Genomic DNA, 22,749 nt, shown 5'->3' on the forward strand with positions numbered 1-22,749 from the left:
TACTGTCTGAAATTCAGCACAATGGGGTCTCAACGTGAGTCTACTGAGTTTGTTTCCCATGTCAGGTTGTTAACAGTGTGGTACAATGAAGATTGAGAAAACATGAACCAGTATAACTAAAACTGATTATTATAAAAGAGAGAAGGAGAAAAAGTAAGAAAGAATAGAGGAAAAAGAGGAGAAAGAAGGGTGGTGGGGGAGGAAGAACCGAGAACCGAGAACCAAGCGGGCCATGACGTCATTATTGTGCAAAGAGTATTTGGACTGAGCATTAGGGTTGAACTTGAGGTGTCAGCAATGTTTTCAAGGAATCAGAGGAAGAATAATTAATCCATAAAAGCCATAGGGATCTGAATTTATTGTAGGTATCAGAGACAAGGGCTAACATTTCTTCCATTCGCATGATGTCATTAACCAATGAGACCCACATGGATAATGGAGGGGTAGAGGTAGATTTCCAAAATAGAGTGATAAGTTGTCGCGTGGCCGATAAAAAGAAACGTAGTAAGGTATTCTTCTGTGATGCTATGGAACCAGGTAACATAGACAGCAAAGCTATCTCCGGTGTGGGTGTTAGGGGCCGATCATAGAGCTGACTATATATGTCAAAGACCTGAGACCAAAGGGGTTGAACGGCCGGACATGTTCACCAAATATGGAGGTAGTTACCGTCCATTGAGCCGCATCTCCAACATATAGGGGGCATAGAAGGAAATATTTTATGTAGAGAGAGAGGGTCCCTGTACCATCGAGAGAGGAGCTTGAAGTTCTTCTCCTGAGAGTAACAGGAGACAGAGGATTTGTGCGTGAAGTAGTATGACTTCTGCCAATCCGTTGTATGGAATTCCTTTCCCAGATCCGTGGACCACTTCTTCGTGTAGGAGGGAACTTGATCATGTATAAGTGTGTGTAGCAGTGTATATAAGGAGGAGAGCGAGTGTCTTGGGGTTTCAGAAAGAGAACACAGTTGCTCAAAATCAGTTAGGGGTCTATGAGTCTGTGATGAAGAGAATAGGTCGGAACAAAAGGAGGACAGGCGCAGGGTCGTGAGCCAATTATGATGGTCCTTAGGTAGTATAGGGGAGCCGGAGGTGGGATGTACAAATGAGCTCGCTGTGGGCCAAGCAGGGCGGGAGTATGGGCCTACCGCATATGAACTCAATCCCTGAGGTAGTCCGGGGTGATCGAAGAGGGATGTCAGTGGTGACGGATCAGTGGACAGTAAGGAAAGTTGTCCCTTATTGTACCACAGCTGTAGAGCAGCTTTTGTCAATGGAGAAGCATGAGAAACTAAGTGTAGGTGGTGTTTATAACCCCAAAGTAAAGCTTGTAAGTCATAAATGGATAAGTCCTGTTCTATACTGGTGGATGCTTTAAGGAAGGGGCGAGGGAACCATTCTAACATTCTGGATAATAATGCAGCTTTATGGTATAACTCAAGGTCAGGTAAACCCACCCCTCCTCTGGTCTTGGGGTATGTGAGTAGAGTATGCCATGGTTCCAGTCCTCAGGCCCCCCCCAACAGGTCAGGTTTTCAGGATTTCCATTATTTTGCACAGGTGATTTGATCAGTTTCACTGCCTTAGTAATCACCACAGCCTTTTCATCTGAGGGAAATCCTGAAAACCTGACCTGTTGGGGGGGCCTGAGGACTGGAATTGAGAAACACTGGGCTAGAAGAGGGAGATAATTGAGGGCATATAGTTATGAAAGATTTGAGGGAATCGTTACACCTAAATATGAGATGCCATCAGTGCACCATTTGAAGGAAAAATTTGCCTTCAATCTAGTGAGGGTTGTATGAGTAAGGGATATGTTTAGGGCTTCAGTCTTAGACATATTCAATTTAAAATTACTAAGATCCCCAAACCTACGAAATTCATGTAATAATGAGGGGAGGGATACATGAGGTTGCTGAATGTAGACCAGAAGGTCGTCTGCATATAGGGATAGTTTATCCCTGCTGCTCTTTTATAAAGTTTTTTCCAGATATCTCTACTCTTTGTTGGAGAGGTTGTGGTGCGGTAGCCACACATGCACAAATTTGGTGGCAGTGCCCACTCATTCGCCCATATTGGTCATCTGTTTGTACTGGATTAGATTGATACAAGGTTCATCAGTTGTTGATGATCCATAGGTTGTGGTGTTCAATTGTACGGACGAATGAGGCCGTTATAAAAAAAAGTCCATTACCACACACCTTCTAAATGTGGCAAAATCACCTGATACATAGATTTTGGAAACAGACCACCATCCTGACATTACGACAATGGCTGCAAGTTGTAGATCATAATTATCATATGGAAGATCTTACATATGAACTTAAAGATCAGGCCTCTACTTCACATAAGATATGGACCTGCTGGTTCGCCTTTACATTCTCCTCTGCATATGAAGATATTATGTCCCAATCTGAGTAATCACTTTCATTTTTAACACAGCATACCTATTTCTGTTAATTTCTGTATGAGGCAGGCATGGTCCCTTTATGAAAGCCCAAATAAAGGAGGAATAGAGGGGGGAAAAAATCACTTTAGTGGCTTTGCCAATAATGTTCTGCATTTTAGCTTTTTGGGGTCGGTATAACTGGGCCCATGGCAGGGATGCATCCTTCATGCGCAGGTGGTGGGCCTGGGCACATCCTGATCACCCTGTGTGACACAAATTCCCCCTGCTGAAATTTCACCAAAGTCCCCCAATGGGGCTCCTACAATAAAAAAAAAACTGACACTGTCCATGTTTTAATACATTTGGGGTGAACGCCCTAATGCAATAGGCTGCGCACACCTATGGTTCCTCTATCATATCAGAAGGTTGGAAGTTATGATTTATGTAGTTCCAAAGCATATCCACTAATCTAAAGGGTATATTATGGATGTATCCAGACCTGATTTTAGTGTGTGCTGTATTTGGGAGCATATGAATGTGAATAAGATGCTTACACATAATGTTTTAGCATCCATCCAGGATTACCATTGAACATAGAGAAATTTCACGTAAATCCTGCAGGGCATTTGACTATTACGTATCTGGGTGTTTTATACATTTTTGAAGTACATTTTCCATGACAGTTTGCCAAGGAACGTAAAGTATTTGATGATACTGGCCCAAGTTCTGATGCCTACCTAGATGTCAGACATGTTCAGCATAGAATAAAAAAAAAGTAGAATGACTCTTAAAAATATCTGTCTAATTTCCGGTTTCAGTATGGAGTACATTGTGAACATGACAGACCAGTTGGCATAAATGCTGCTTGCTCATTGAACACACATAAAGCAGATGGCAAAGTTGAATGGAATTTTTGACTGCATGCGTTATTTATACTTCATGTAAATTTAAAAGGCCTTGCAGGTGCCAATTAAAGCAAATACATTGGCATATTCTGCGTTTCACATTGAAACGGTACAATGCCACATTTTTTTTGCAGCTGTGAGAATATAACCTGCAGTTATATTTGATAATTAGACTGGAGGTGAAGTAGCATTTCTGTAAAGAATCCTCAACAGGAGTGAATTAACACAGTCCGTTGAGTTATTTTGTCATATCTTATATTACTTCAGTTGCTGGAGGATCCTCAACAAAATGAGAATTTCACTTGGTAGAAATTCATTGTCTTACGCCTACTCTAGACTATGCCTGTATCTACATTTTTTAAACAATTGCCTTTTTTAAAACCAGGCGATCAATTTAAAAAATATGTTTTTTGCCTTGTCCCAAAACCTCTGGTAAACTGCAACATAAAAAAAGTGCTTTAAAGAGAATGTTTCAGGATAGAAATGTGGGAGTTACAACTGCGCTCTGATACGTTAAGGTGCAAGGAACTGTAGGCAGCACCAAATCTATTGACACATTTAAACAATACCAATAACCGGACAACTACAACTTTATTGTGAATAAATGGGATTTAGCACTTTATTGGTTAATCTTGACATTAAATATTATCTCAGTGATCAAGATCCAGATCAGAAATAGAACATCAAAATAAACAATGTCCCCTCCTCTCAATAAAGCATTGTGATATAAGGGAAAGAAAATGTGTGGTGCTTGTACCTTTAGTGATCTAGTCCAGAGCAACTGCTATCAGAGAAGTCCATATACATACCCTTCAAGTTTAAACATGAGGAATAACTGTATGGCCCTTACCCTCCAATGGCAATACTGCAATGGACATAGTGAGTAACAATTTTAATAATAATTTATACACTACTATAAATGGCAGTACCAATGAGGAGACAGTGACAAACCTTTGTATATGAGCTAATGTGCATAATAAATAAAACCAATAGGTATAAATGGGCCCTTAACTACTTCAAGTCTGAATGTTTTCTATCCCTTCCAATCCAGGCTAAATGTAAGCTTTCAATGTTTGGAACGCTTGGGCAGAAAAAACACCCAATGGGCCTTAATGCATCAAAATGTGTCTAAACGTTAGCCACTTTTAGGCGCTTGAGCATTCACTCATTGATTCAATCAATGAATAAACGTTTAAACCAAGGGTGTCAAACTCAATTTCATCGTGGGCCGCATCAGCATTAAGATTTCCCTCAAAGGGCCAGTTGTATCTGTAAGATTAGATGTCCAGCACCCCCCCTCCCCTTTACATTAGATATCAAGAGCCATCCCACCATCAGAAGTTGAGTCCCCCACTCTCCATCACATCACAGTGCACCCCCCTTTCCTTATGCTGCTGCTGGGAAGAAGCTGGATACATTGCTTAAAAGCAGAATGTAAGGGTCTGGAGTAGGACCAGAGGAGGGCTGGAGCTCTCCTGCAAATGCAGGAGAGGTGTAACAGGCCACATGAAATGACCTGAAGGACTGGTTTTGACCCGCGGGCCTTGTGTTTGACACCTATGGTTTAAACGGTGTGCATGAGTCTTCATACTTGTCCCCTCTATGCCCTTTTGCTTTGTAAAACCAATCCCATCATCCTTTGACCTCGTTGTTTTGGTTCAGTCTCCTCAGAAGATGAAGAAGTATTTGCGAAAACTGACAGCTGTTGCACATTGATGGCTTCTGATTTTCCATTACAAATAAAGAAAAAAACAAACATAAAAAAAAAATTCTGCTGCCTTGTGCTAAACAACACTCATCTGTGACTAAATTAATTTAAGGAAATACTTCACTTACAGAAATAGACTAAAATAAATTGCCAATCAGTCTTTTTTGTGGAATCAAATCTCAGCACGCGATTAGGTTTAAAGGAAATAACTATTCTGAATTGCTTCCACAAGTCAGGCACTGCAAGTCTGATTGATATACTGACTTTAAATGAGGGTTTGGAAGGTTGGCCGAACACATTTTTTCCTGCATTGCTAAGCTTCCTTTACATTGCTAGTGGGTTTTAGGAGGTGAAATGTGAACACAAGAATGTTTCAAGTCTCCTGTCTGCCATAACATCGTGGAAGTTTAAAATTAGTTCCAAGATGCAGGTAATGAGCTGGCACAGAAAGCAATTTCTCCCATACACTAATAATTATCAAGGGAGCAAAATCAGTAATGCATAGAAAATGGTAATGTTGGGTTAAAACACAATTTTTACGAATCAAAGAGAGACACTTGTAAACAAGGATTTGATGTGGATTGGGATTTGGTCACTGCAGCAAATCCAAAAAACTTGTAATATTGTGAGCATATAACTATGAGCATAAAATAATGAACTGCAGCATAGGAAATTATTTAACTAGGCACAGTTGAGTGAGCACATCATCTGTATTGTCTCGCTATAGCAGGTAAGGAGGATTTAACATGACATTCAACTGCTTGCTCTTTCCTCTGGTTTATGCTAAAGAGAGAAAATATGAGTAATATGTACAGTGGATATAAAAAGTCTACACACCTCTGTTAAAATGTCAGGTTTCTGTGATGTAAAAAAACTAGACAAATATAAATAATTTCAGAACTTTTTCCACCTTTAATGTGACCTATAAACTGTACACCATCCACTCGAAAAACAAACTGAAATCTTTTAGGGGGGAAGTAAAAATAAAAAAATAAAATCATGTGGACAACTGTGGTCAACTGGAGATGTGGCTGTGTTCAGAATTAAGCAATCACATTCACACTTATGTTAAATAGGAGTCAGTAAACATCTGCCATTATTTAACGTTCCTCTGATTAACCCCAGATAAAGCTCAGCTGTTCTAGTAGGTCTTTCCTGACATTTTCTTAGTCGCATCCTACAGCAAAAGCCATGGTGCGCAGAGTGCTTCCAAAGCATCAGAGGGATCTAATTGTTAAATGATATCAGTCAGGAGAAGGGTACAAAAGAATTTCCAGGCGTTAGATATACCACGGAACACAGTGAGGAAGGTCATCATCAAGTGGAGAAAATATGGCACAACAGTGACATTACCAAGAACTGGACGTTCCTCCAAAATTGTAGAAGAAAACTAGTCGGTAAGGCTGACAAGAGGCCTACAGCAATATTAAAGGCAATGCCGGAATATGTGGCAAGTACTGTCTGTGTGGTACATGTGACAACAATCTCTCATATTCGTCATATGTCTGGGCTATGGGGTAGAGTGGCAAGACAGAAGCATTTTCTTATGAAGAAAAACATCCAAGCTCCGCCAAATTTTGATAAAACACATCTGAAGTCTACCAAAAGCATGTAAGAAAACTTGTTCTGGTCTGATGAAACCAAGATTGAACTTTTTGGTGCAAAAAAAAAACAAAAAAACACTGCACATCACCAAAGGAACACCATACCCACCGTGAATAATGATGGTGGCAGCATCATGCTTTTGGGCTTTTTTTCTTCAGCTGGAACAGGGGCCTTAGTCAAGGTGCAGTTCATTTTGCACAGAGTGGCCCTGATCCACGTCTTCTGGGGTCCCTCGGCGGCTGTCTCTGGTCCTCCCCGCAAGAACTCATCACATTCATGCGAGAGAGCTCGCATGGCGATGAGTCCTTGCGGGCATGCTCCCGTGATACAGCGAATGGCCATAGTCGCTCACTGCATCACTCGGCCCCGCCCCTCGGCGCACCGTGTCACTGGATGTGATTGGCAGCAGCGCCAGCCAATGGCTGCGCTGCTCTCAATCCATCCGCTCTAGCCAATCAGCGGCCAGGCTGAGCGGCGAAGAGGATCTCGGGACCGAGCGCGGGACTTTCGAGGTATCAGGTAAGTAAAACAGGGGCTCGGGGGGGGCGGCATCATCAGATGTTTTTTCACCTTAATTCATAGATAAGGTGAACATTTTTTTTCCCTTTACAACTCCTTTAAGCCACAGCAGCAAATCCATAATAGTAATGTGGCATCACTTTTTAAAAGTCATTGACTGCTCAAGGAGTTTACAATCTAATGTCTCTAACTCATAGCTCTGTAATGTTAATGTAATTAAGCAGCAAATAAAGGAAAATATAACATAAGCAGTCACAGAATGAGATTACAACTTGATTAGGGTGTGGAAAAATGACCAATGATGTTATAATGTTTGATTTAAAAAAGTGCATGTACAGAATGATGGCAAATAACTTCTGCCATAAGATTAGCACTGCTTCCTTTCTACATGGAAAAGGGAGGACTTTCTGAAGCTAGACGAAAGAAACTGATGAAAAAAAAAACATTAGTAGATGGATCCCTGTCAGATTTTATATAAGTGAGTGAGCTTGTGGATGGGAACCTGCAAATTAAATCATGGTGGGGGATAGTTGTGGCGGTATATGGTAACATTACAGCACAAATGATAAATTCGCTGCAATGTCATAGAAACAAGTCATTTCAGATCAATGAATTGCAACAAACCTTCGTTCAATTTATAAACAACTTGATATAAAGCAGAATTGATGTATCATAGCCCTGCCTAGTGAGGTATTACGATCAAAATCAAGTGTCAGGTCACCTGTGGCCAGGTGACAAGTGCACGCTGTGGGGGTCAGGGATGCACCACAGGGTAGTGAACCCTATAGCCGACTGCTGCGATCAGAGAGGAAGCGAACCCAAGATCGCCCAGGGCGTGGAGTCTAAGACCCAGCTTTGTGTTCACCAGAGCCTCTAGTGGTGAGGATGGCCTTCGCCGCAGCTGGATCCAGGTCGCGACCCCTGGGATCCCCTAGGTCATGCTCTGCAGAGAGAGAGAGGAAGCAGCAGGCAGGACAAACTGTAGTGATGTGTAAGCCGAGGTTAGGGCAACAGGCAGACTAGGGTAACCGAGGGACAAGGTCAAGGGCACAGGCAAACAGGAGAAGTCAGGGACGAGCCAAAAACGGTACACAGGAAGATAATCGTAGCACACTGCAGACAGGAACTTGAGCAAACACTGTTGAACAGCCAAGCAGACTAGCAGTGCAGTGGTTAATATGTTAATATGGGCTTCCTGGGATGGCCTAGGGTGGAGCAATACAGGGAGGAAGGTGATAAAAGACAGTCAGAAGGAGATCAGATAGGCTGCCAGACTTTATTGCAAATCCATGACATCAAGATTTTTACATGTACTATTAGGGGACTCCTCAGTTCTGTTAGGTATACAACAGACCAATTATTCATAGAGAGGTTGTCTTTTTCTTTTAATTTACAGAATCATTCAAAAGTTTGTAATCGCTAAAGAAACTCATTTTTTTTTAAAGGTGCCATTTTATTCATTTAAAAATGTAGCCAAGGCTACCTTTTTTAAAAGATTAATATTGAGATAATTTATGTATAGTTTACTGCATACACTGTGGGCAGCAAAGTGGCTAAGTGGTTAGCACTTCAGCCTAGCACCACTAGGGTTGTTAGTTTGAATCCCAATCATGGCACTACATGCACAGAGTTTGCATTTTTTCCCTGTGCCTGCGTGGGTTTCCTTTGGGTACTTCGGTTTCCTCCCACACCTTAAAGACATGCTGACAACTGGCTAGTGTCTAAATTGGCCCTAGTATGTGTATGTATGAATGAATGAATGTGAGCTAGAGACCTTAGATTGTAAGCTCCTTGAGTGCAAGGAGTGATGTAAATATGCAAATATATATGTAAAATGCTGTGTAAATTAACAGTGCTATATGCAGTAAGTACCTGTAATAAACAATTTTCCTAAAAAAAACTTTAGTTGTGTTGGCATACCCAAAACATAGTTACATAGGTTGAAAAAGGGCACAATTCCATCTAGCTCAACCCAAAAAAAACAAAAACACAGTCCCATATACACAATCCTTTACCCACAGTGGATCCAGAGGAAGGTGAAAAACCCCAACAGCATGATCCAATTTGCTACAGCAGGGGAAAAAAAACCTTCCTGATCCCCTGAGAGGCAACTGGATATTTCCTGGATCAACTTTACCTATAAATGTTATTATCCAGTTATATTATGTACACCTAGGAAAGTATCCAGGACTTTTTTCAAGCAATCTACTGAGCTGGCCAGAACCACCTCTGGAGGGAGTCTATTCCACATTTTCACAGCTCTTACTGTGAGGAAACCTTTCCGTATTTGGAGATGAAATCTCTTTTCCTCCAGATGTAAAAAATGCCCCTTGTCCTCTGTGATGACCTTAAAGGGAATAACTCAACACCAAGTTCACTATATGGATCCCTTATATATTTAACCACTTGCCAATTCTGACATTTCTCTGTAAAAATCATAATTTTTTTTCTACAAAATGACATAGAACCCCCAAACATTATACAGTGAAACCTCGGATTGCGAGTAATGCAGTTAATGAGCGCTTTGCAGTACGAGCATTTAAAAAAAAATCCTGACTTGGTTTGCAAGTGTTGTCTCGCAAAACGCACAGGATTCAAGCCACAGTGGTGTGCAATACCGCATTTGGCCAGAGGTGCGGAGCCGTTCGGAAATACTTGAAAAAACTCAGAAATACTAAATTTCCGAGCCTTTCTGAGGTATTTTGAGTTCAGCCAAGCTGTCCCTGAGCCTTTCCAAGTATTTCCGAGTCTCTCCGGTGCCCCCACCTCTGGCCACGTGCGGTATTGCATGCCATAGAAGTCAATGCTTTGATATGCGAGTGCTTTGGATTACGAGCATTCTCCTGGAACGGATTATGCTCTTAATCCAAACTTCTTTTCACCTCAATTGGTCCTGGAGATGAGATATCACTACTTTTGTTTTTCACATTTTGAGTCACAGAGACAAGGTTGGATTGGTCAATTTGTTCACTAGTTCTGTGTTACATATACATTTTTTCAATGTTTAATTTTTTCACTTTTGCACTTCCTGTTGCCGCTTGATCCAGGTTATTGAATTAGCGCAGTACCAATTTTTGGTAACTTTTTATCTTGCACGATATTTTTGAAAAGTGTTTTATTTGGAAAAAAATGTTTCATGGTTTTAAAAAAAAAAAAACAGTAAAGTTAGCCCAATTTTTTGGCATAATGTGAAAGATGATGTTACGCCAAGTAAATAGATACTTAAAGTGCCCCTCCTGTCCGGTGTGCTGGCAGGACGCTAAAAAAAGTCCTTCAAGCAGCATCTTTGAGGCGCTTTAGGACACCGCTCCGTAAGGTTGGACCTAGCCCTGTACCCACATAAATGTTTTTTTTTGTAATGTGGTAATATGTAGTCTGTACATGTACATGTTATTGTTATATGTATGAAGAACTTGTGAATTTTATAATGATTGCTGAATTCTTTTAAAGAATGTATGTAAAGTTTTTCTATTTTATGTGAAAACAATAAAAATAATTTAAACACAGGACACCGCTCCTAAAGCACCTCTACCCATTGAAATCAGTGGAAGCCTGCTATTAATGTTGGGAAAGATAATAAAGATCTGAGGTACCTGTGACATCTGCTTTGCCCAGGAGTATGGGAAACTACAAGGATCTCCCCTACTGGGAAAACCCCAACAATACTGGATGCTGTGGGGTGCTACTTTTGGACCTAGAAGAAGCACTGTGGACTGACTGAGTTAGAAAACAACACAGAAAACTTTCCCTGCTGTCCTGCCTAGAATACTACGAATGAGATACCTAGGGCTTTTCTTCAGGGGGAACTTGGTGGAACTCAGTTCCACCACCTTTGGCTCAGACCCTTTGGTGCCTCCGCTCACCACAATCACTTGTAAATACAGAAGTCTGGTTTCTGTGTTTACAAGTGCCAGCTCTGCACTCTGTGTGTAACCCCCCCTGAACTCTGCACTCTGTATGTAATGCAATCCTGGTATTTAATGCCCCTTTAATACCCTTCTACTGTTTGTGAAATCTGAACGGGGTCGTGGTTGAGTTCCTGCACCTATTTTCTGAGAAAAAAAGCTCTGGAGATACCACTTAAACCTCATTTGTCATGGTGCCAATGCAACAATCAAGGGTCAGCCAGTATAGCCCTGTAAGTGAGGGACGCAGAAATTTAAAAAGACACACAAAAGACCAAGCATTGTGTTTTAAAGAGAATTTATTTTCCATTTTTTCAGAATCATACTCACCTAGGCATCTGTCTCCCGCTGGTTCTAAGACTGAGAACCAAGTGATCAAAGGCCGCTAATAGCTCAGTTCTCAGAGCTCTGTGAGCAGAGAGCTGGTCACTGTCAGTCACTGCTGTCTGCTCTGCTCCCCTCGCTCACTGATGTGTTGTGCTGTGAAGGGGCGGGAGCGGGCAGCTTAGGATCTCAGAGGCTTGCTGAGAGGCTGAGCCAGGTGACAGTCCAGGCATGTGGGCAGATCCTGACTTCATTATTGTGATCTTTCCCCAGCTTGACCGACTCTGTTAGCCAGATTCAGAAAGACTGGCTTAACTTTGAGGCGGCGTAGCGTATCGCATATACGCTACACCGCCGTAAGTCAGAGAGGCAAGTGTTGTATTCACAAAGCACTTGCCTCCTAAGTTATGGTGGCGTAGCGTAAATGGGCCGGCGTAAGCGCGCCTAATTCAAATGAGGAACAGGGGGGCGTGTTTTATGTCAATGACCCGACGTGATTGACGTTTTAAACGAACGGGGCATGTGCCGTCCGTGGACGTATCCCATTGCGCATGCGTCGGATAGAATGCCTAAGATACGTCGAACACTGCCTACTACGTGAACGTAACTTACGCACAGCCCTATTCACGTACGACTTACGCAAACGGCGTAAAAAGATACGCTCGTTCCAACGTCCATACTTTGCATGGGCTGCGCCACCTAAAGACCAGCTTTATCTTTACGCCGGCGTACGTCTTCTGTAAACGGTGTAACTAATTGCGACGGGCGGACGTACGTTCGTGAATCGGCGTATCTTTTCCTTATTTGCATATTCGACATGGAAAACAACGGAAGCGCCACCTAGCGGCCAGCGTAAATATGCACCCTAAGATACAACGGCGTAGGATACATACGCCGCTCGTATCTTAGCCTAATTTAAGCGTATCTGGTTTCCAGAATACGCTTAAATTTACGACAGCGTAGATTCAGAGTTACGACAGCGTATCTACTGATACGCCGGCGTAACTCTCTATGAATCTAGCTATGTGTCTTCAGTCAACACTGGGCTTCGGCACCATTGTCTGCCAAAAATGGGCCACAGGAGTGCAGAATGAACTGCACTCCTGTGATCCACAGGAAAAGTACAGTCAAACAAGCTTTGGCTGCACTTCTCCTTTAAATAGGACCCTTTGGGTCTGTGACCCTTCTTATTTTTCTACACATTGGTGCAATAAAATCTTTAAAAATCTAAAAAAAAGTGACTGTCACCCATCTTTCTAACCAGCCATAGACAAGAACTATACCCACAGAGAAATGTACCTGAGGCAAGTATTGCCGAATAAGTGGTCCTAGGACATTTGCAAGTGAACTGAGGGTTATTATTTAGCTTTATCTACCGAGGGTCAATAAAATGGCATTTAACTTCTAACCTTTGAAAAAAATCTATTTACTGGGAATGTGGAGTGCTGTATCTGATGGACTGACAGACACAACCACTAGATGTCAAAGATATGCCAAGCTGTAATTGCTACAAATGAAGGATTCGCTGATGAATGTAAAGAGAGGTAGACAACTTTAACCTTGGCAGCATGTTATTTGGTCAGATAACACTGACATACTGAGTGATGATGACATTGATATTTTATCTTGAGACCTTAAGGAATACTTTATATCAGCGATTCCCAACCTTTTTGGTACCAGGGACAACACGTGCCAGCAGCTACTACACTAGCATATGTTATATAAACCTAGTAGCCTTCTTGCGTTTCTGCGCCAGACAGAAAAAATTTATTCCGGAGTTCTGATAATTAAAGGCAAGTCATTTGACTAACCTTTTTAACATTTATGTATTTTAGTACTTCTCTATGGTGTTTTTTACACCTGCAAAGCATAAGGCAATTGTGCTATTGGTTATTTTGACAAGGATGGAGCCATATGCTGTTTGTAGCAACACTAAGTAAGGAGATGCAAAAGGATGGGGATAATATCTGCAAGAGCATTTCGCCCCAGGATCCCTTTGAATTGGTTTGATTATCAAGAGAATAAATCTCCTGCTTGTCGGAGCAGTTGAGGCGTATTTTGAAATAGTGTATATAGGGATGATAAAGCATTAATTTCCATAAGGTTCACCTTCCTCACAACTTTGGTAAAGACGAAGACAACCCCTCCTCTTTGGATAATAATGATCAATTCTCTGGATCAGAGTATTGCTCTCTTAGACATTGCTACTTTATATGATAAAACTACTTCAAATAATAAAAAAAATCTGCAGATTTTAAACAGTCTTGATATAAAGAACCCTGGCTAAACTGGTGGAAAAGCTTATTTTATATACTACTGATGTCATCTTGTTATGTCCAGCATACCTTTCTCTCTCTCTCTCGGTTCAGAAAAGAGAATTCACCTTGTCATTTAATTTGTATATTGTGATGTTGGATTATTAAAGGGGTTGTAAAGGTTTGTTTTTTATTTTCTAAATAGGTTCATTTAAGCTAGTGCATTGTCATTGTTGGTTCACTTACCTTTCCCTTCGATTTCCCTTCGAAATGTTTTTTTTCTTTTTCTGAATTTCTCACTTCCTGTTTCTCCTCAGTGAGCTTTCCACCATCATCGGGCGGACTAAATTATGTTTGTTCCAGATTAGCTGTTATGCTTGCGCCACCTACTGGCCAAACATTAATATAGTTTATAACAAAGCCATCCAGCCACTTAAGGATGTGATGTAAAATCATCACATCCTCTTTAGTCAGGAAGTGATGGGATCAGCATGTTCAATCTCATGGCAGCAGCCTAGATGCTATCTCTCCCCATCCATGGCATCGGAGGTAAGCAATCTTCCCTTTCCTCCTTCACAGGCTATTAGGAAAGGGAATTAGTCATTTCAGTTATTATTTTATGTGATGTTTACTATTGTATCCTAATGTTATAATATTCTTGTTTTTTTCAGTTTTACTGCATATCACATGTGTCATTCACACAAATATTAAAATCTGCAACGTGCCAATAAAAGACACAGACAAGAGATGGCAGTCTATTATTGTGTGCGCAGAAAAAGGTCATCTGCCTGGATAACCACCCATAGACTCCAGGAGTACGGGGGGGCGAGGCCAGGACACCCCTTGTCCTTTGTATAGTTCTTGGGATAAAACATTCATAAGTCATATTTTTATACTGGCTTTGGATATTTTTTTCCTGAACTATCTAAGTTTTAATGTACCGTATTTTAGACGACCCCTAATTTTCCAGCCAAAATGTTGGTTTTGGGATATACTCACCGTATAAGACTACCCCATTCTTACTAGTCATGCCTCACCTCACGGTGCCACCATTACATGCCAAACTATGCCACTACATGCCAGACTGTGCCCCATTACATGCCAGACTGTGCCCCATTACATGCCAGACTGTGCCCCATTACATGACCAGACTGTGCCCCATTACATGACCAGACTGTGCCCCATTACATGACCAGACCGTGCCCCATTACATGACCAGACCTGCCTCATTACATGACCAGACTGTGCCCCATTACATGCCAGACCTGCCCCATTACATGACCAGACTGTGCCCCATTACATGCCAGACCTGCCCCATTACATGACCAGGCTGTGCCCCATTACATGTCAGACCTGCCCCATTACATGACCAGACTGTGCCCCATTACATGCCAGACCTGCCCCATTACATGACCAGACCGTGCCCCATTACATGACCAGACCGTGCCCCATTACAAGACCAGACCGCGCCCCCATTACATGACCAGACCTGCCCCATTACATGACCAGACCGTGCCCTTACCTTATCCGATGCGAATCGCGGCCGTGTAACCTAACATCTTACCTTACCAGAATCGCGGCCGTACGATTTTTCAAAAGCCGCGCCTCCGACGTCTTCTGTTCCGTGATAGGCGGAACACTCAGCTTCCCAGGAGGCACTGTGTTCAGTGTTCGCCTATCACGGAGGCCCTCTCGTCCGAGGACGAGAGGGCCTCCGTGATAGGCGGACACTAAACGCAGGACGAGAGGGCCTCCGTGATAGGCGGACACTAAACGCAGGACGAGAGGGCCTCCGTGATAGGCGGACACTAAACGCAGGACGAGAGGGCCTCCGTGATAGGCGGACACTGAACACCGTGCCTCCTGGGAAGCTGATTGTTTCCGCCTATCACGGAACAGAAGACGTTGGAGGCGCGGCTTTTGAAAAATCGTACGGCCGCGATTCTGGTAAGGTAAGATGATAGGTTCCCGGCGTATAAGACGACCCCCGACTTTTAAGAAGATTTTAAGGGTTTAGAAAGTCGTCTTATACGCCTGTATAATTTAGTTGTCCACGACCATGAACCCTGTGTTCTTTGTACAATGTGATGACAAAACATTCTAGAACATTCTAGATGTGGCTTTACAGTTTATTTATAGAAATGCTGAAATTTTGTTTTCATTTGCAGCTTCCACTTGCCATTGGGTGGTGCTGTTAATCATGTATACATTTCTGCTCCATTGTTTTCAGCCACTTCATCCCTCCTCTCTGCTTGCCCAGTCAAAGTAGGTTTTATATTATGTAAACTCATCCTCAGCAAAGGGGTATGAACAGGCAGTGCAGCTGCTGTGTAGGTATCTCTCCTGTCAGAGTACTGGAAGTATAGTGATAGCTGTACTCCCGGTGCTTAGTAAAAATGTAAATTGTAAATAAAATGTAAAAGTCCATCAGGTAGCATAAATCTCCTTGGACTTAACCTCTATAAACCAGCATATTTTTTAAAAGGGCTGTATTTCATGTAGTTCTGCTTTAGCTCAATGTAAACGTTGCTTTGTTTACAGTCTTCTGCAGGCTTCACCCTACAATGTAGGGATCAGTATGTTTGTAGACTAGGAATGAGGACATGAAAGTCATCAGGGATCGATCTAATAATATATTTATTATCATTATATAGGATGAAGAAATAAGCAGAAGCTTCTGTCTTTTGCTATTTGTGATCTATTTATTCATTTATCATTTGGGCCCCTGGATATTAAAGCAGAGTTCCACCCACTTTTTAATCTTCACATCATCCGCTTCTGAACTGACCATAAAAACAGCATTAGGCATTTTTTTCTCTTTCCTTACCTTGTTTCCAAGGCTTTCTTTATCTCTTCCTGTTTCCTCCCTCCACGGTGATGTACGTAATTTCCTGCGGTGCACTGGCTCCGGGGAGATGTGTGTCATGATTCTCAGGAGTCAGTGGGCATTGCCGCCTCTTAGCATCGCGCTGTGCCGTGTGTTTTATGCGCATTTGTGAGATCGGGAGGTGCATGCTGGGTAGCCAGCAGCCCCTTCTCCCGGAAAAGAATCCTAGTGGGCTTCACATGCCCGCAAGCAAGATGGAAGTGTTTGAGAAAGAAAACACAAAGGTTAGTTTTAAAAAAAAAAGAAAAAACTTTTTTTTGAAAATATCATTTAGACAATGACATTAATAACAACAGAACAGGTGCCTGTGAAAAAAAATAAGTAAATGAGGGTGGAACTACGCTTTAATCAAACAGATGTTTTTGGTCCTGACCTATAATTGAGTTGCCTTCTGTATTCCAAAAGATGCAGAATGCAAACAGAGAAAATGCAAATAAAGCAATGTTTACACTGGTCTGGTGCTAAGAGGTTTTATTTGCAAAGGTGTTTAGTGACAATGGATAGATATATATGCAGTATATCCACAACGTGAATGTGTTGTAAATGTTATCCTTTAAATACGTGTTTTATTTTTGTGTGTAACAAATATGTTCAAAATAATTGTTTTTTTGCAGTGCATTTTTCAGATGGATCTGGATCAGTGTGGGCAGCTGAGCTACGTGAACAGAGCTCTATGGAAACAGATTGTAAATGCACTTGTGACATGTTTGACAAATGCTTTAACCTTAATTCACTAAGATAGATGAGTTTTAACTCCATTCATTATTTTATCCCAGAATAATTTTCCTCTAAAACTGTCCAATTCAGTGAAATATCACGTAGGTGTGGAATAATTATTTTGTTTTATGAAACAAAATGTAACGGTTGAAAGCCTTATTTTCCTATAAGTCATTATTTTGTTTAATAAAGTGCTATCTTATAACCACGTCAAACAGCTACTTTTCCTGCTTCCTCACTGAATCCACAGTTATCTCTAGCCTGAGGATATTCATTTAAGGAGCCATAACATGTATGATAATCCTTATAAATTGGCTTATACATACAAAATACCAAACAACTGTTCAAACATTGTGCATGTGGTAACTATAATCCTTCATCAAATGGAAAAATAAAATAAAAAATATATTGATAAAAAAATATTGTTATGAATAATCCGTAGTATGTCGTTTTTTTTTTTTAACCTATTGTGAGAAATGAAAGACATCCAAAGATTTCTTTCAAACTTCAAATGTATACAATTTTTTTTATGCTTACCCAACAGCAGAAAAATCCATGCCTTGTTTAAAAATGTAAAGTAATCCTACAGTTCCATGAAAAAGTATTCATACCCCTTTTTCATTTTCCACATTTTGTCATATTACAGCCAAAAATGTGAATATATTTTATTTGGATTTCATGTATTAGACCAACACAAAGTGGCACATAATTGTGAAGTGGAAGGAAAATGATCAATGGTTTTCAAAATTTGTATACAAATAAATATGTGAAAAGTTTGGCTTTCATTTGTATTCAGCCCCCCTGAGTCAATACTTTGTAGAACCACCTTTCACTGCAATTGCAGCTACATGTCTTTTTGGGGATGTCTCTACCAGCTTTGCACATCTAGAAAGTGACATTTTTGCACATTCTTGTGAATCTGCAAACAGCAATTTTCAAGGCTTTGGATAATTTCTCAGTTGGATTTAGGTCTGGACTTTGACTGGGCCATTCTAACACATGAATATGCTTTGATCTAAATCAGTGGTCTCCAAACTGCGGCCCTTTGCTTGCCTTTATCCGGCCCTTGGGGCACTATCCCTCCCACTGATACGAGAGACACTATTCTGCCATCTGACACCAACAATGGAGCACCATTTCTCCCACTGACACAACTAATAGAGCACTATTACCCTCTATGATACCAGCAATGGGGCACTATTCCTCCCCCTAATACCAGATGTTCACTAACAATGATGCCAGGAAAATTTCTACTCCCGCTGGCCAAAGTCCAGCCCTCCAAGAGTCTAAAGGACAATAAACCGGCCCTTTGTTTAGAATGTTTGGAGACCCCTGATCTAAATCATTCCATCTTAGCTCTGGTTTTATGTTTAGGGTCATTGTCCTGCTGGAAGGTGAACCTCCTCCCCATTCTCAAGTCTTTTGCTGACTCAAACAGGTTTTCTTCTAAGAGTGCCCTGTATTTGGCTCCATCCATCTTCCCATCAACTCTGACTAGCTTCCCTGTCCCTACTGAAGAAAAGCATCCCCACAACATGATGCTGCCACCACCATGGGATGGATGGTGTGTTCAGGGTGATGTGCAGTGTTAGTTTTCTGCCACACATAGCACTTTGCTTTTAGGCCAAAAAGTTACATTTTGGTCTCATTTGACAAGAGCAACTTCTTCCACATGTTTGTTGTGTCCCCCACAAACTGCAAATGGGAATTCTTATGGCTTTCTTTTAACAATGACTTTCTTCTTGCCACTCTTCCATAAAGGCTAAATTTGCAGAGTGCACGACTAATAGTTGTCCTGTGGACAGATTCTCCCACCTGAGCTGTGGGTCTCTGCAACTCCTTCAGAGTCACCACGGGCCTCTTGGCTGCTTCTCTGATTAATGCTCTCCTTGCCGGGCCTGTCAGTTTAGGTGGACGGCCATGTCTTGGTAGGTTTGCAGTTGTGCCAAACTCTTTCCATTCTTAGATGATGGATTGAATAGTGCTTTGTGAGATGTTCAAAGCTTGAGATTTTTTTATAACCTAACCCTGCTTTAAACTTCTCCACAACTTTATCCCTGACCTGTCTGGTGTGTTCATTCGCCTTCATGATGCTTTTTGTTCACGAAGGTTCTCTAACAAACCTCTGAGGGCTTCACAGAACAGCTGTATTTATACTAAGATTATATTACACACAGGTGCGCTCTATTTACTCATTAGGTGACTTCTGAAAGCAATTGGCCCCACTAGATTTTAGTTAGTGGTATCAGAATAAAGGGGGCTGCATACAAATGCACGCCACACTTTTCAGATATTTATTTGTACAACATTTTGGAAACCATTTATCATATTCCTTGCACTTCACAATTAGTGCCACTTTGTGTTGGTCTATCACATAGAATACATTTATGTTTTTTGTTGTAACATGACAAAATGTGGAAACTTCCAAGGGGTATAAATACTTTTTCAAGGCACTGTATATTCCACCTACCAGGAAGATCAAGTTATTCACTTTGCAGGAGCACTGTAAGCATCATCATAACAACACACTTTCTATGGTATATGTAACAGAACAAAGGGGACCAAATAAGATAAGATTATTGACAAGGTTTACATCCCCTTTAGATTTCCTAAAAAATTATTTTATTTTGATCTGCCCCATGGAGCCTGAAAGAATAGCCAGTACTTTTGGGTAAGCCAATTGCTAGACCCAAATCTTGTCATGTGGGAATGGGTATAGAGTGCATAGCCTAGACTTTCTCAGAAATTCACAACACAAATTCTGTCTAATTTATGGTGAATTGGCTTAAATTCAAGCCCTATGTGTCCTTATTGGCAGCTCCCAACTGCCGACATGAGTTGATTACTCAAATGATTTTTGTCAAAGGAAACAATTGGAACATTGCTGCATCCAACAAGATGCGGGCATTGAATGAATGAATGAATGAAAAACTTATATAGCGCGGCACATGCAAACTGAATCGCCTCTGGGCGCTTGATGACAGGTAATCTGACAGCCGCTGGAGACAGCTGTCAAAATGCAATAGCCAGCAGGAAAGAATCTGCCATGTGTGTATGGCAGCTTAAAGCAAAAAGGGAAAATAAAAATCCTCTGTTGAAATGGGGCTGCCCCTGCACTGCAGGAATGAAATGCTTGTTTAGGTCTTGATCTTCTACTCCCATAGACTCCCTCCACACTGCTAGACTTGTCCCCAGAACCTCTTCTACCCTATGTTTCTGTGGTTGCAGGTCTACTGATGTCATCTAGTACAATGCAGGGTCCAAAGTCCTACACTGAATGTGAGAACCACCACCAGTCTACCACCAGAGCATAGGGGTTTGCTGGCTGGTGGGGGAGTGGGGATCGAGTAAGTAAAACTGCTTTTCAAGCAACAAGCATTTAACCTAGAATTTTAGATGTGAACCTTTCTTCATATGTTGCATTCCACATCCAAATTAAACAATATAGGTAGTAGAAAAATTCTGGTACAAACACTAGCCAACACATACTATATATTGTAAATCCCCTATACAATAATATATCTATTTATTTATATAGTGAACTTTAGAAATTGTTATACATTTATGTACAGTGTACAAGTGTTACAATCTGTATAACGTAGTACCTGCCAAAGTGGATAGACCATCCAGATACACTAGTGTTTCCATCATTCAGCGAAGCTGTTTAGACACTAGGAATATCTGGTGCATGTAAACTGGTTGTTAATATAAAAGATACATTTTTAAGTATTCATGACCTATATAAGAACACAAGAGGGCACTGAATGCCTTTCTATGTTGCAGCTTACCAGATGACTGCTTGGATTACATTTTTTTCAGATTTTTCCCCAATTTTTTAACCTGGTAAATATGCAAATAGCACTGCCTATCCCCTCATGCCTACATGTTTTTTCCGCACAGTATCAGCATAGCAAGCAATGGATGTCACACAGACTGGACTTCCAACATGTCTACGTTTCTCCTCTTTATAAATGAATGCAGCCACTTCTATGGACTAGTAAGCTGCAAACATACTTCAGTTTTGTTTTTGGGGTTAGGTATGCTTTAAAGTAAAACCATACTGAGTAAAACACAGAAGCTTACATTGCTAACCTTGTGTGTTCAGCATAAATGAGTACACCCCTTTTAAAAAGTAAGATTTGAATCAATATCTCAATGAACACAAGAACAATTGTTTTTTTTTTAAATTTTTTTACAAAACGGAGTTTTATAGAACATTTGTTTAGCTCATGACATGAACGTAAAGTTAACAATATGACTAAGATTACAACATCTTCAGTCTTACTCAAATAAGTTGATGCACAAATTAATACACCCCACAACAAAAACTACATCTAGTATTTTGTATGACCACCATGATTTGTAAGGACAGTACCATGTCTTCTAGGCATGGAATGAACAAGTTGGTGACATATTGCAACATCTATCTTTTTCCATTCTTCAAGAACAACCTCTTTTAGATCCTGCATGCTGGATGGAGAGTCTCTTCAGAATTCCCCATAGGTGTTTGACTGGGTTCAGATCAGGAGTAACAAAGGTAATAGGAAGGACCTATAAGTAGTTCAAAAAGTATAAAGAGGGAATAGTGCAGCCAGTGGTTTCTCCTTGAAAAAACCTTATTGATCAGTATATAGAAAAAGTATAATAATAGTTACCGTATTTATCGGGGTATAGCGCGCTCCCGCGTATAGTGCGCACCCCTAAAGTTGCCCAAATTGCTGTGGAAAAAAAATGTTTTGTACTTACAGTTTTGGTGTCTTGCGTGGCATCCATTAGCGGCCTCGTCGGGTCCGGCGTTCGTCTGCGGCTTCGGGTGTCCTCTTCGTCGGGTCCGGCATCCTTCTGCGGCGATCTCGCGTCCTCCCTGCTCGTTTCCCGCGCCGAGTTTGAATACTGCGCCGACATATACCGAGCGCAGTACACTCGTGTATCGTCGGGCAGGCTCGGCAACTCTCGCGCTGACGTCCTGTACGCTCAGGACGTCAGCGCGAGAGGCGCCGAGACTGCCCGAAGATACACGAGTGTACTGCGCTCGGTATAAATACGGTAATAGGCAATAGACAATAATTAAAAGTGGACAATGTTGTCATACATAAAATACATGCCCAGGTGTACAGCCACATCCAAAGTCAAGCACACTGTAATACCACTTAAATCTGGGGTACTGACTATGCCAGCTCAAGGGTAAAAAACTGTGTGTGGGGTCTGAAGGAGCCCAAGGTCTCTGCCCTGGTGTCAGCCCTTAGACAGCTCTACAACTCACAGTGGACATCTGGGCCTCTTAATTCCCCAAATAGACTAGATCAGCTGGGCAGGGAATTGTATGTCACAGCATACACTGATGTTACTGCAATTGTCAGATATAGTTTATGGAAAGTGTGGGTAGCAGCTAAGATGAACCAGATCTAGTGGCTATGAACCCATAATGCAAATTACAGGTGTAAGTATCGGCAGCCCTGTGTGGTGTAAGTTTATTGGTCTGGCCCATGGCAGTCTACAGGTGGTTCTCCAAAAATTAGCATATTGTGATAAAGTT

This window comes from Rana temporaria, chromosome 2, assembly GCF_905171775.1.
Source record: "Rana temporaria chromosome 2, aRanTem1.1, whole genome shotgun sequence".
Classification (NCBI taxonomy): Eukaryota; Metazoa; Chordata; class Amphibia; order Anura; family Ranidae; genus Rana; species Rana temporaria.